At 40.3% G+C, this 11,125-nt stretch overlaps 1 long non-coding RNA gene across 1 annotated transcript; it reads left to right on the top strand.

Moving 5' to 3' along the window:
- Nucleotides 1-769: 769 nt before the first annotated feature.
- On the top strand, nucleotides 770-8,727 carry LOC131273126 (uncharacterized). The gene is made up of 3 exons (XR_009180288.2): nucleotides 770-945; nucleotides 7,680-7,867; nucleotides 8,622-8,727. It is a non-coding gene; the product is annotated as an uncharacterized lncRNA (long non-coding RNA).
- The last annotated feature ends 2,398 nt before the right edge of the window (nucleotides 8,728-11,125 follow it).

The following is an 11,125-nucleotide window of genomic DNA, read 5'->3' as shown; positions in this document are numbered from 1 at the left end:
CCCAGATTCTAGTGCGTACGGAACTGATTCCATGCGCGTAACCAGGGCTGGTGTCCTTCTCTCTAGTCAGGCTTCTCTTCTCTTCTCTTCTCTTCTCTTCTCTTCTCTTCTCTTCTCTTCTCTTCTCTTCTCTTCTCTTCTCTTCTCTTCTCGGTCCTGGCGTGGCCAGTCGGACCTCAGGTGAACTAGTATAACTGGCCTCAGGGGTTGTCTCCACTCACAGAAACCGCCTGTTTTCCCCTGGGTGGGTCGGAGCTCGCCGAGATGTCTGTCTGCCTGCAGCACTCTCTGCCTTAGGTTTTGGCAGATTTCTTGTAGAAAAGGATGTAAGTGCAGAAAAGGTATCTCGTACATGTGAAAATGCTCCGAGAAAGAGACGTCGGAGGCGTTGGTCTGAAAGAAACTACAGCGCCTCAGGGACAAGTATTCCTTAGGCCTCTGCCCAGGAAACAAGGACAATTGAAGTCCCTCTCCGAGTCGTCCCGGGGTGCTCTGTGCCATCATGGCTGTGGGCCTTACAGAGGGAGCCGAGCCCCCTCCCTCAGGCAGTCTGTGGCCAGTGTACAGGTGATTCGTCACCTGCCTCTCCCTCGCTCCTGCCCTTAAGGCACCAGAGTTTGCCCTCGTCCCAGGAGGGTGGCTCGCTTCTGTGGCGAGTGGCCCTAGCCTCTGCCTGCTCTGGCCTCTCTCTCAAGCCTCCTGTCAGGACCTGGTGGTTCTGTGCCGTGTCATCTTCTGGGTTTCAAGTCTCTCTCGTCAACTCTACCAGGTTCTACCGCCCAGAGGAAGAGGCAGAGACAGTGAAGGAAGTCCTCGAGGACTCCGTGGAGGAGCGTTACCTGGCTCCCTCGAGTCTTCCTGACCTGCCCGGGTCCCTCGGGCCTGGCCGCAGCGGCGGCTTCCTGTTCGACGACTATAAATTGGACTTGGCTCTGGACGAAGCCCGTGAGTACACCGTTTGGAAGAGAATGAACTTGCGCCAGACTCTCAGAAGGCTTTTCATTCTTTTTCTCCCCTTTCTCATCTCGTCATTTATATACTCTGTCTTCGCTTTCATTTTAGACACTAAACTTAATTATAAAATATGCCTATGATCAAATCATAAGCTCATGCCTCTGATGTGTCAGGCTTTTTTCCATATATACTAATTTGATTTCACCTATAGTCTGCTAGAAGTGGTGGGTCAAACTTCCAAGGCAGCCATGATGGAGGGTGTGAAGGATCCAAGACTGACTCTCAGACCCTCTTTTTTGTGTGTGTTTATTTTTTTAATATTACCTTCAATATGTGAGGTCCCCTGCACCCGCACCCCCTCTCCCCACTCCTCCCCTCTAACAACAATCTCCTCCATCATCATGAAACATTCATTACATTTGTTGAACCCTCTTGACTCATGTGTGTAGCCTGCGTTGGCGCGAGTTCCCTTTTAAGTTGGGGAATCATGTGTCTCCAGAAGTGTTGTTGCTAATATTCAACTAGGAGCAATGTCCTGGAGAACCTGTGACTGTGCGAGGAGGTTGACAGCCTTGACTCTAATTTAGGAGATATTTAGATAATCCTTGGTACTGAGCCCCATTCTATCCTCGCTAAGAAGTGTCAGGACTTAAAGTCCATGTTCATGGCCTGTGTGAGGGGCTTCACCTCAAGGTTAGCATTGGACATGGACCTTCTCCCCTTCCCCCAAAATGATCACAGATCCTATCCAATATGTAACAAAGCCCTTTGACTCCTTCCTGTTGCCATGGACTGCTTAGCTCCCAGGAACCTCCCAGTAAACTGGCCCTCAGATATAATGAATTGGAAGTCCTCTCTCTTCTAGATCAGGCCCATAGGGAACACTTATGATAGAGAAAAGGTCTCCTACTGGATCTCAGGGAGTCTGTACATTCTTTGTGCCCCACACTTCTGTCAGGCTAAAACACGTGGCTGTAGATGCCCCTTGTCAAACCATCTCCTTTTGAAACTGCCTCTAGAAGAGATTTAACCACAGATATCAGAATCAGCTATCTTCACACTTCCTCATCTCCTGTCTCATACCTGTCACCCCAGCCATCTCTGGGTAATGGAGGGGAGAGGAAACTGGCAGGGTCTGTAGAATGAAAGGATCAAGTGAATCACAGGCACCAGGGCAACACTTGCATGCAGGTGTCTCCAAGAGCTCCCTCTTTAAAATGGGACATCTCAGTTCCCCTGAAATATTCTTGTGAATATTTTTCCCTGAAATGGGTGCCTTGAGCACATATTGCTGTCCAAGGAATCAGCACTCTTGACTCTAATTTTGGGGTCTGTCTACCCCCTTTGTTCCTCAGATCTGCACCAGTCTTTCTCTTTTCTAAGGTGGTTTGTCCTTGGAGCGATGTCACCTGAGTGCCAGACCATATGCTCCACCAGCATGGGCTGTGACAGTGGCATTCATTTGCACACACACCCCCATGCATGCCATTGGATACTGTCCTCTTAGTGGCACTAATTTTCATCTCAGTATCCCCTGCCACCCTATGAAAAGTGACATCTTCACACAGTGGTGCCTGTAATTTTTGCCTAGATATTGAGGATCAGGGTACTGTCACTGGGAGGAAAAAGAAGGGTATTCTGGAGAGAGTTTATCAGAGAAAGAACTTAGATTGATTATCCTAAATACCTCTTCTGCTTTCTGCTCCCAACTGTGATGCCTATCACCCAGGCCCCCTGATTGGACACATGGGCCATCCCATCTCATATATGCAAGGCTTGCAGCTGCAGCTGATGCCAAGCCGTTTGGTTAGCAACTGCCTCCAACTGCAGCTGCAGTGCCAGTGGGATAGTGGGGATTACAGACCTAGGTTCAGTCCTTTCTCCATCATCTGGAGCTTCACAGCCAATACTGAGCCTGCAAACAAATGGTCATCTTTGCCAAGTAGGAAATAAGAGAAGAATAGGACACTCTAGCCAGCCTGTACTTCATGGAAGTGATCTGGGTAAAGAATGGGACCTCTCCCTTGCTTGCGTAAGCTCTCCCTGAATCTCATGATTCTCTAAAACTGCAAGGTCAGTAAGTTCATTGGATTTAGGATCAGATATGGCCTGGGCACTTACCACCCTTTTTACTTGCCCATGTTACTCATGTTTTAGGTCCTTTCATCTCAGTTTCATCATCTGTGAAACCAGAAAAATAATATCCACCTCCTATAGGAGCATTAAGCAAGATAATATTTCGTAATGCATACTTTAATAAAAATTGTTCAGTAAATGGCAGGAGTATGTAATATTAGCATTGTATTTCTCTGGTCCCTTATTTTCTGATTTTACATGTATTATCACATCTGAAGTAACACATTTTTATGGTCGAGACCCTCCCTTCCCTGCATCTCAGAAGGCTGTTTGCTGGTTCTCTTCCTCTTCTCTTATCTTCCCTCATCAAGTGAATTTCTCCTGTTACACACATTGTGTATAGGTGTAAATCCTGGACACACAATTCAGTCTTCTGATAAATCAAGCTTCTTTTTCTGCTCACTGCTCACCCCCACACCTTTATTTTTTTTAAAGATACTTTCATAAAGTAAAGTATGCAAAGCAGCTTATTTTATGGTACTCCATTTAAATAGTCATCTCCACTCACTTTCGGTGGCCATGCCTTCAGTTTTTTTCACATTAGGATCTACTTACTTTTTCTCCAATTTTTGTGACGCTCAGCTTTCAGCACATCACATCTACTTTATCTGTACTGTGTTAATCACTAGGTGCTCAGCTGTACAAGGATTCCCTCTTCTCTGAAATGAGGAACAGACGAACTTCACAAGTGCTCTTTTTAAAAGAAATAAACTTTATTTTTAAAAGAATTTTTAGATGACAAAAAGGTTACATGAAAAGCTCATTAAAAATTCACATTTGTTGTAAGGACTAACCTACATAGAGTAATAATCTAAAAACTCATCATTGTGACAGTATCACTACTTCACACATCTGACAAATACTGGAGGAGGCTACTACCATTGTTATAACTTCTTTATAGACAAAAACTTATGCACAAATCAAAATTTAGAGAAACTTCAGAATATTCACATTTGGATGTCTTTTTGGCTGAATTTTCAAAGATTGCACATATAACAAAACCACAACTTTGAATGAAAATGCATATAAAAAAACATTGAAGCCTTGTAACATACTCTACAGAAGCCAGGGACACAGAGTGAATAGTAAGAGCAGTATATTTCTAGGAGAGAAGGCAATCACTTATTTCCTTTCTCATAAAGCAAAAGTCAATGATTCAACATTTTAATAACACTGACCTAGTTATTACTATTCAAGAATTTGCCTTTCAAGTTGCATTTTCAAAATATATTCATCCATATATTTGGGTTAATTTTACACATCATAAACATTTTGCTCAGAATTCTAATCTTAAGTATAAGCCATTACTTAACAAAGAATTATCCAAATATTGTACACTAATGCTACCATTTAGATTTATATGCTTCATCTGGAAAACTTATCTAACAAACAGGACTTTTGCCCTGTTTCTGCAGAACAAATGTCCCTGTGTCTAAAATTTTAAATGATAATCATGAAAGACAGATTCAAATAATTTATGCTATGCATTTTCCTTCATCAAGCTTTGATGAAAACAGAATCATCTGGTGTTGGAGCACCATCTTCCTTCTCAGTTACAGTCTTCCAGTCCCAGAAGCAGACAGGATAACCATTCTTTACTTGTCAAAGCCGTCTTCAGTTTCTCAGCAATAGATGCACAAACAGCAACAATTTCATCACTTTCAGAGTCATATTCAGGAATTGACTTTGGTGAGAAATCTTACTTCTGCTGCTGTTTCACTCTGTTTAATCCTCTCTGCCACTTTCTGCTACTCCTGGAGTGTTCTTTCCATATTTCAGGGTTCATTGGATAGATGTGAAGGGCTACTTGAAAACTCTGTTTGCCTCATCCCTTTTGTCCTTCATCTTTCTCTTGTTATATTTTTCTATTTTTGTCTTCTTACCCTTTGGTTTACCCTTCCTGATAGTCTTCCTTTCTAAATTCTTCTCCAAATTTCTTATCCTAGTTTTTTTCCCCGATAGGCTGCAGCCTATCCTTTGCAAATCTGGTCCCTTGGTGACATGTTCTGTCAGGTTTTGTTTGTCTGTGAAGGCTTTGAACTCACCCTCATATTTGAAGGACATTTTTGCTGGATACAGAATGTTTGGCTGGCAGTTTTTCACTTTCGGGACCTTAAATACATCGTACCACTTTCATCTCTCTGCCATGGCTTCTGATGAGCGGTCAATTTTCCCTTGTGTCTGATTCTTTGCTTTTGTCTTTTCCTTTCAGGATCCTCTCTTTAGCTCTGATATTTGTCATTCTGACTAGTAGGTGTCTTGGGCAGGCCTATGATGATTTATTCTTTTTGGGGTGCATTGTCCTTCTTGGATGTTGATTTTTATATCTTTCATAAGGGTTGGGATGTTCTCAGTTATATTCTAAAATGATCTTACTTCCCTTTTTGCATTCTCTTCTTCTGGGACATCAATAATGTGAATGTGCATTTTGCTTTGTCATTCAATTCCCTGAGACTCTTCCATTTTTTCTATTCTCTTCTTTCTTTTCCATTTCAGATGTTGTCTTTGAAAACACTAATTGTGCCTTCAAGCAATTCAAATCTGCTCTTAGGTGCCTCTAATATATTTTTAATCTCATCCACTGGGTCTTTTATTTCCATAAGGCATGTTATTTTTCTTTGCAGGCTTTTATATTATTTTTTATTCTCTCCCAGTGTCTTCTTAAGATCCTTGTTTCTTTCATCCTGTTTTCCTTTAATTTTTTTAAATGATTTACAAGAGTTGTGTGTTTATCACTGATTGTCTTAAATCTTGTATACCTTTCAATATTTGGTTCTTCTTTTGGCTGGGCCATTCTTCCTGTTTCCTAGTATGGCTTATAATTTTTTTGCTGATATGTAGGCATCTGAGTACAGTGTTGTGTTTAATCTGATGGGTAATTTCTTTCTCTTGCCTAGTTTTTCCACAGTTCTTCTTAGGTCTTTGGTTCAACTTATTCTCAGTCTTTAAAAATTGCCCATCATAAGTTTACAAAATTGGGTCAGGGCCTCACATTTGTGGTGTAGATCTTCTCCCAGGGGATGGATACAGAGAGCAAGAACAGTTTTTGTTCATACTGTTTCCAGACAGGCCAAGAGATGGTGCTGGCCAATGCATTTTTCCATGGAGGTGTTTCAGTCCTGGCTTTGTGTGTTCCTATGTTGTATCCAGATTAGAGTTCTAAGTGGATTCTTTGGCCAAATCCACAGGAAAAACCATGCAGGTTCCTTTTCTCTTGAGACAGCTGACAGGAAGGACAATGTCTGTTCGAATCTCTTTTGGCTACATTGAGACAGGGGTTTTACCTGAATTTAATATCTTGGGGGTGGGGAGTGGAGCCCTTCCTGGCTGCTAGGGTGGCTTGGGAACTCATGTTTCTTATTTTAGGTTTTCTCTGTTCTGCACCCTCCTGAGAGTTGTGAAGCACTGTCCTGGACTAGTGACTCCCAAAGCAGGTCCCTCAGACCCCTTTTTGTTCTTTCTCCATTGTTTTGTGAGTGCACCCAGCTCTGCCTGTTAGTCTGTCTCCATCTTCCCACAGTCCTCACAAGTGCTATTTTATCTTGAAGTGTTTGATGTTATCTTCTCTTCCCTATAGCCCCTCCTTTCCTTGTTGATTTCTCACAACAGCAAACAAGACTCAAGGCCACCAGCTTGGTTGTTCTTTCTCCTACTCATTTCCTACCCAGGCCATGTCATGAAATCAGACCAAATGCCAGCATTTGCAGAAAGAGTCATTGTAGGTAGGACTCTTAGTTTTATTCTCACTCTCCTCCACCCTGTGATTTCTATCTGGTCCCTAACAGGTCATCATTTTCCCACTCTGATATCTCTCTCTCCTTCTGTTTCTACATTTTTGAATTCCACCTACCAGAAGAGAGATTAGAATGCCATATTCATTATCACTAAAATCCTCATTAATCATATTTTCAATTAGATATATACACACAAATATATATGTACACTCATATCTTATGTCATAGAAATGATATTTATTTTCTATATGTATTATACAAGGGTTATATATAACATATATCATGTATTTAAGCAAGTACCTTAAATCCAGAAGAAGCCTGTGAGTACTCCATTATAAAGAGAATTAACTTCCACTTGAAACTCATAAGTCTTCCACAGTTCTTTTTTCCTATGGGGTTTTCCTTCAATTTTTTATTGTTTTAACTTCACTCCAGTCTCTCCATTTCCAATAACAGTCTGCATCCAGTGTGATTTCCTTGCCTTTGCCCTCACCACCTATGGACGATTCCTTTTTAGTAACTCGACCTTTATTTAATATTCAATATTGGGAGCAGTTTCCTCCTAGCACTCTATTATTGTTGAATGGAAAAGAGATCAACAAGAAGGAAATTACTGAAGTGTCTATACTCACACTGTGTATATTATTGTTTAATGGAACGATGACCAAGAAGGAATTAATATTGAAGTGCTTCTACCAGGCCAGGAATTTCTATTGGCCTTGTTTGTTTCCAGAGACTTATGTTCTTTGATGCTCCCTCTTAGACTGAAAAAATATATCATAGTAAGGCTTTAAACAATGGAACCTGTTTGGCCATGTTTTTATTTTTCATAACTGGGTTTTGATGCTTCCATAGGCATGAAAACCTCTCCCAAGTTAGAGTGTGATTCTCTTGAGAATCCGGCAGCCAACAATCATGGGTGTCAAGTCTTTGGCCACACTGATGCCACCAGTGCCTTGAAAGAGAAGATTTTGAAAAGAAAACTACTGCTCAGTAAGAGGAAGTTATCATGCCGATTCCCTGGCCTTCATGCTCAGACAGAGGTAATCACACATCTGTGGTTCTTTGGGGCATGTTTTCCTTCTTGCTTTTTCTGTGGGATCATTGCTCATTCTCCCACTGCAGTTTTACATCCTTATTTGCTCCAAGAGATGGTATTACCTCATCTAGTTCTGCCTGTTTTTACCTTGAAGTTGGTCCAGGCCACACCCTACCAACTCCATCTTCTGTTCATTTTCTGAACTCTGCTTTGTTTCACAGCTGCTGTCCGGCTGGTCACTCTCCCCTTGCCTCACAATAACAGGGAAACCCTGGGACTTCAAATTTGAGGAGGGTCTGTTTCCTAGCAATGTGCCCTCTCATTCCTACAGCAGTCAGTTTCTGAATTTGCATTTTTGATGTTAAACCCAATCCCAGTCTGGAGGTGTGAAAATCTGATTTTGCTCTACACAAAGGGGACAGGGGTGAAAACTGGCAGCTGAGGAAAGAGTGGTAGGGATCGGACATGGCTTCTGTGCAGTGATGAGAAGGACCATTGCTGGTTCCTAGCATGGGTTGGGCAGATCTCTGTCTTCCTCTATAGGCTGGACTGTATTTTAAGGGGGGCCATATTTCCTTTAATCTGAGGCTGTCACTACCCCTGATTCATTCCACAGCTCCACCATTTAGGATCATAAGTTCAACAGAATCTCAGTACAAGCCTGATCTCTATCATAATTTAGCAGTCAGTCCAGCTCAACTACCAGCAATCACTGACAAGGAATCTCATTTGATTTTTTTTTTTCTTTTTTGTCTTAGATATTAAGATCTGCTGGAAAGATGCTACTAATTTGAATGAAATGATTTTTTTGAAAAGTACCTTCTCTACCTGACCAAAAAAAAAAAAAAAAAAAGTATAAAACAACAGTTCAAGTCAAAGCCCAAACAGACCCTTGGAGCCATTCATCCCTGGGAATCAATGTCACAACTACCAGCCGCTTCTTATTTTTAGTCCAAAAGTGTATATGGATTGGAAAAATCATCTTCTTTCCATCTTCAAATGTGATTACTACTTTGTGGGACCAATGCCAAATTTGACAAACATGAGTGTCCTTAATCCTTGCTCCTTTCCACCCCAACTGTTTGTAACTGGAGGAAGGAGCAGGTGGAAGAAACATGTCAAATTGGACATCTTTTGACAGCAGATGGGATTGCTAGGAAGCACACAGCATTAACTATGCTGTGGCCTTGCTCAACAATTTTAACTTGAATTTAATCTGGAGGAAATTATCAGACAACTACAGAATATATTCCATTCAACAAGACAACCTACTTGTCCTCTTCAAACAGCCAACATCGCAGACAACTGTAATAACACAATGGTGTGGATGTATTTTTGGTTCACAACCAAGGGACTTAGTCTGTAGTACTTTTGAACCAAAAGTGTGTCCTCACTGTTTTGTTGTTCTAGTTCATAGTGATGTTGAATTTTTTGAAGAGGCCAGGTCAGGTTTCTCATGGAATGTTCTGTATTCTGAAGTTGTTTGATTATTTTGCTCAAGACTAAATTCAGATTAACATTTTGGGCAAGATTTCTGAAAGGTTGTGTGCTTCCTAGCACATCCCAGTAGAGGGATGATGTCCAGTGCGTCCACCAGCATTACTGTGGTCCTAGGTCTGGTCACTCGGGTAAGGAGGGGTCTAGCAGAACTCTGCACTGTAGAGATACATTATTTTATATTTATGATGAAGTAATCTGGAGAGAGGTACTTTGAGAGTAGTTAATATCCTGTTCTATAATAATATTTCTCTGAATTTTCCAGCTTCTTTGATCATCTCTGCTCCTTGGCAATTACACTATTTGTGTTTCTATGTTGATAATTTCTTCATTTAGTCATTCTTCTATTGTTTTAATTGCTATTATTCTGCTGTAAAAAAAAAAATAGCTTTCCCAACCCTTTCCTTACTATTAAATTTGTTTTGACTATCACTATGGACTCACGTATTTTTGATTCAATGTGGTCATTATTTTTGGTTTCATATGGATATATATCATCATAAATATAATTTTCCCTATTTATATTTATTTTTACAACTCATGAGCTGTACACTCTCTTAACTATGTATTAGATTATATTACTGCATTTCTCCATGTTATTTCTTTTGTTTGAGCATGTGATGTTTGTGTGTTATTTCTTACTGATGAACAATAGTATACACTATGTTTGCAATTGTTATAAAACCTATTAAGGTATGCAACATCTTTTGTTTGATTTACAAGTTTTAAAAGATATCTCTGCACTTCAAACATCTACCCCTTGATCACTGACCCTATTCTCTTGTTTTACTTCTCTTTTTTCCTACCACTTGTTATTGTGTCAACTCTGCCATCCTAAACATATACCATTTATAGACTATTTTCTCATCTTCTCCCTTCTTTGGTTTTGGATTTAGTTCTACAAGGAGAATACATTGGTTATATCCAGAGTCAAAACCACCCAGGAATGCTGCTCCTAGATTATAGCTCAACAAAAATGTCTGAAATATTAAATGCTCATTATTTTAAGCTGCCAACCTTTCTAGTAATTCATCATAAAGCAAGAGAAAATGAAATATAGAATTTGGCAGTGTGCTGCCATAAAATGTGGCAGTAACTTTGGAACTAGGCTGTGGGTGAAAGCTCTGAGATGTTTGAAGAGGCTTCCACATTTGAAAGCTTCAACCAAAGTGAGAAACACTAGAATCAGGCAAGGGGGCCATGTGTATTCTGTAGCAGCTGTAATTTAACAACAACATTGCCTGTTGTTCTGTGGAAAATGAAAAATATGCATAATGAATTGTGTGGTCTAACTAAAGAGATTTCATCAACAATATTGAAAATATCACCTAAGTGTTCTTGATTTTTGTAAGTGAAGGCTAGCATTATGAGATAAGCTAAATGAGGATCTACCAAATGAAATGGAGTTCAAACTTGCTAAAGTAGTCAAACATAAAGAAATTTACTGTAAAGTAGTAACTAAAGAACAAACAGTAAAGGGAACAAAATATAGTAAGATGGTGGACTGAAACTAAGCCATATCAATAATTTCATAAGATGTCAATAGATTAATGCTGCATAAAAAAGTAAGGTGGCACTATACCTGTTTATAAGTAACTGACATTAAATAGAAGGAACCACACAAGCTGGAAGTAAATAGATGGAAAATTTAATTGCCATGCAAACACTAAGTCTAATTAGGCTGGTATGACTATAAATAAAAATGAAAAATCAAAATGAAAAGTACTATAACCAATATTTAAAAACCTTGCTGGGTGAGCTCTAT

Source organism: Dasypus novemcinctus, chromosome 13 (assembly GCF_030445035.2).
Source record: "Dasypus novemcinctus isolate mDasNov1 chromosome 13, mDasNov1.1.hap2, whole genome shotgun sequence".
In the NCBI taxonomy this organism is placed as follows: domain Eukaryota; kingdom Metazoa; phylum Chordata; class Mammalia; order Cingulata; family Dasypodidae; genus Dasypus; species Dasypus novemcinctus.
The sequence above is the reverse complement of the archived record's forward strand: the minus strand, read 5'-3'. Positions and strand labels throughout refer to the sequence as shown.